Raw genomic sequence first — 4,571 nt, 5'->3', positions numbered from 1 at the left:
GAAATGTGAAGAAGGTTTTTTTTATTGAACTGAATGCCACTCACCACTCATCAGCGTCAAGGAAAGAACCAAAGTCATAAACAGAATCTTCATATTCATTTTGCAGCCTAAAATGTTATTTAAAATTTGTATTACTTGCAGAAATGCCCGTGAGCATTTTTGGCCATTATAGAGTAAATAGATATCAACTATTATATTTACACACAACTTTATTTATGGACGTTAATGTTATGAATTCTTTATATTTCTGGAATTCTTGAGTTAATGATGTCTGGTGAAAATTTCATGTGAATAGCCTCATTGGAAATATATTTACTGGAAAAAAAAATGTTGACACATTCAATACTTATTTCCCCCCACTGTAAGTGACTGAAATATAATTTTTTATCAGCATATTGAAAACAAACAAAAAAAAATCCTTCAACAGCTCCATATGTGTAATATACTATAAGATCTTACCTTGAATGTTAGAAAGAGAAGACAAGAAGAAAGCAGTTTCTGAGCTTTAATTGTGCACCAGTTAGATTGTCCGACTAGATTATCTACATCCCCTCTTGTTCTTTCAGGAACAATCTGTATTTGGTACTTCATCACTTCAAAGGAAAGTGACATTTTTATTACAGTATTACATATAATAACTAGTGCTTTCTCTGATATCAGTAACAGACTGATTAGAAGAGGCAAAAAGTTGTTTGCACTGTAGTCACATTAAATCTCCTCTTCTGCATAATATCATCTGAAGTATCAAATGTGCGAATGCCATAAATTTCTGGAAAAAGCCACGCTACAGCATACACTGTGCTGAAAGAGCTTACGGTCATAAAAGATAATCAAGTCATCACTTCAGCATGAACAGCTCTAGCAAAAGGTTACTAAGTACAGGTGTGTACAGCGTGTTCCTGCTTCAATCATGCAGTTTTTCCTTTCAGGTTCAGGATGTTCTACATGTATATTTGCTTCACTTTGAGTCATTTTCATTATGTAACATTTTAGGTTGTTTTTTTTTAAATCCCACATCATATTTCGTTTGTCATCACACTTGAATAAGTTTTATGTAACATGTAATATTTGGGACATCGTGTTACATCACAGACAATGGTGAGTATTACATTCTAGACAATGGTGAGTTTTTTGTGTGCATCCACAACTCTCAATCTCTTACACCTGTCCCCATCCACCTCTAGTCACAAAAAAGAGAAGAGAAGAGAAAATCCATCCATCCATCCATCCATCCATCCATCCATCCATCCCTCCATCCATCCATCCATCCATCCATCCATCCATTCTTACTCCTTTTCAGGGTCACGGGAGAACCTGGAGCCTATCCAAGGAAGCAGCGGGCTCAAGGCGGGGCACATCCTGGACAGGGTGCCAGTCCATCACAGGGGAGAAGATGTATATGAGAAGAAAACGAAGAGGAAATTGGGGGAAAAAAAAAAGAGATATAATTATATCAGTTATAATAGTTATAATAATTATATCAGTTATAATAACAGTTATAATAATAATAATAAGAATAAGAATAATCACCATAATAATAATAATAATTATAATAATAGGCAAGAAGAAGAAGAAGAAGCGCAGTACTAATAATACCAATTATGTATATAGTGCAGCTCCTGGGCATTTCTTTTAGTCCTGTAGGTGAAAGCACCAAGAAGGTAAGAGAGAACATCCTCAACATGTTTTCCCTCACACAACTCTATCCATTAACAGATGAGAAGAAAGATATGTCTTTTTTTTCCCCAGGAGGGACCAGACTTCATACCAAAAATAAGCTACAACAAAACACTCAGGTCACTGCTGTTACTTTGAATTGCAACAGAATATTAAAGATAACTGTCATATTGCACTGTATACAGTCATGTGATAAAATAAGTACACCCCATGGAAATTGTTGCTTTTTCCCCGGACAGATGGGCTCACATTACCTTCAAGCACTCTTTGACATGATGCAGAATTCATGGTTGAATCAATGAAAGTAAGCTGTCCAGTCCCTGAGGCAGCGAAGCAACCCCAAACCATAACATTTCCACGCTGTCTTTGGTTTGCACCAAACATGTCTGCTGTTACTGTGGCCAAACTATTCTATCTTTGATTCTTCTGTCCAGAGCACATTATTCCAAAAGACCTGGCCTTTGCCTATATGCTCATTGGCAAACTGTAGTCTTGCTCTAATGTTCTTTTTAGATAGAAAAGGCTTTTTCCTAGCACGCCTCCCATGCAGGTCAAATTTGTGCAATCTATTTCTGATTGCAGAAGCATGCACTTTGACACCAACAGTTGCAAGACTTACTAGCAGATCCTGTGATGAAATTTTGGGGATTTAGGGAGACTTCTTTTTGCATCAGACGGTCTTCTCTTGGGCTGAATTTGCTAGAACACCAGTCCTGGACAAATCGGCAGTCGTTTGAAACCTGCGCCACCTGTAGATGATTTTCCTTACAATGGCATGATGCACTTCAGATAATTTGGAGATCTTTTTAAATCCCTTTTAGATTGTGGAAAGTTTTAAATATTTGGGAACTTATTTAGATACAAGTTTTAGTTTTTGTGAGAATGTAGACAATATTTTAAGGAAAGCAAGTCAAAGGTTATTTCTTATGCATGAACTTAAGAGTTTTGATGTTAGTCAATCCGTTTTGGAAATGGTATACAAAAGTCGTGTTGGGAGTATTGTAATGTTTAATATTACAGCCTGGTATGGTAACTTAGGAGTCAGGAATAAAAATAAGTTGCAGAGGATAGTCAGAACTGCAGGAGAAATAATAAGACACCAGTAAACACAGCTTGATAAACTGTCTTTGCTGGCAATACACAGAAGAGCAACAAAGGTTGTATTTGATTCCACACACCCACTTAAATCAGAATTTGTAATGCTTCCAACTGGAAGAAGGTATAAGGTCCACAAATATCTTAGAAATGTGTATAAACATTCCTCTACACCAGTGGCAATTAGAATATTAAATGAAGGGTAAGCAACTCATTTTGAGAATAATTTTTATATTGATGCACGTGTATAACTTGTATATCGTGTATAATTGTGTGTGTGTGGGAGGGGGTGTGTTTGAGAAGCCAAAGAAGAATTTCCACAATGATGGACAATAAAGTTAAATCGATCAATCAATCCCTTACCAGACTCCTAGGCATCCACAACCTTTTTTCTGAAGGCCTTATAGAAGATGCCTTATATAGCCTCTTTAGATCTTTGCATGATAACACCACACACCTCAATAGCAAAGGGAACGCCAGACACTACATGTGAGAGTGGTATAAATAAGACAGGTTCCACCTGCACTCTCTAAGCAGATTCTAATCACTGGCACTCAATCCTGAACACCTGATTCTAATTTTATGGATTTGAAGGTGTGATAAATTTATGGGTGTTCTTACTTTTTCCATGTGACTGATCTGTTTTTTTGGGGGATAATATAAATTGTGAACATTAGAGGGACAACTAACGATTATTTTCATAATCAATTAGTTGGTCGATTATTTTTTGGATGGGGGCAGGGGTAAACACCGCTAGTGTTATATTTGAGATGATATTACCTTTCTAAAATCCACACACTAGACAGAGTGCATAGTGTAAGTGTACAGTACTTCTGTTGGGACACAACTTTAGTATTTATTCTCCGAAGCCTGTTTTCGGAACAGAAGCAACATAATGAGTAAATCTCCCCTGTACAGTGCGCAGACCAACTAATCGATACTGAGATTCGTTGACAACGATTTTCATAATCGATTATTATCGATTTTATTAATTAGTTGTTGCAGCTCTAGTGAAAATTACCACAAAATGTCAATTTTGTTTTTTTTATTATTATTTATTAATAGGCACTGTTTCAAAGAGGATCAAATGTTTGCTTCTCCAAATATGTCAAACAAAAAACAACTTCCATGGAGTGTACTACTTTTTTTTTTTTTTTTCTTCTTCATATGACTGAAAAATATAAAATAATGAGAAATGATATATTTTTATAGTGTGGTTAAAGCACCCTATTCACATCAAGGGTGAAAAATGTCAATTCTTGGATAAAAAATAAATTATATACAATTTTTAAAAGATTTTATATCAATCAATATTTAAGTGTTTAAAATGTAGCATTTCAATATTAAATGTAGAATATCAACAAGTGAACAAAACAAAGAAAAAAAATATATTTCAAGGCATGAGCTAAATATTTCCAAAATTACTGGTTTCAGTCTTCAGCCCATGTATTCACATTTGCTTTAAATTTATTGAAAAGTCATGAGACATGAGGAAATGATTTGCAGCTCCATGGTGATGTAGCTCTTGCTGATAGATAAATAAACCCTTCATGGCTGGGAACAAGGAAAATAAGATTCCAGCAAGTATTCCTCTCCTTTAATACACAAAGCTTTCACTTCCACTGCACTTCATCTGGTCCCTATTCAGCTGTATGGATCTAATAAATGACCAAAGTCAGATTCAGAGCAAAGTGAACTGATGGAAATGATGCAACGCTGGTTTGAGACTTATGCATTAATTTTAAACAGCCATTTTGTAGCCTAAGAAAGATATTATAAGCTTAAGTAGGGACCTTATT

General features: G+C 35.4%; 1 long non-coding RNA gene across 1 annotated transcript; it reads right to left on the bottom strand.

Moving 5' to 3' along the window:
* Nucleotides 1-360: 360 nt before the first annotated feature.
* On the bottom strand, nt 361-3,252 carry LOC128634104 (uncharacterized). The gene is made up of 4 exons (XR_008397306.1): nt 3,136-3,252; nt 2,297-2,426; nt 1,597-1,638; nt 361-1,359 (listed from the first exon to the last, which is right to left on the bottom strand). It is a non-coding gene; the product is annotated as an uncharacterized LOC128634104 (long non-coding RNA).
* Nucleotides 3,253-4,571: the final 1,319 nt, after the last annotated feature.

Source organism: Ictalurus punctatus, chromosome 12, assembly GCF_001660625.3.
Source record: "Ictalurus punctatus breed USDA103 chromosome 12, Coco_2.0, whole genome shotgun sequence".
Lineage (NCBI taxonomy): Eukaryota > Metazoa > Chordata > Actinopteri > Siluriformes > Ictaluridae > Ictalurus > Ictalurus punctatus.
Note: the sequence above shows the minus strand (reverse complement) of the source record. Positions and strands in the feature narration are given on the sequence as shown.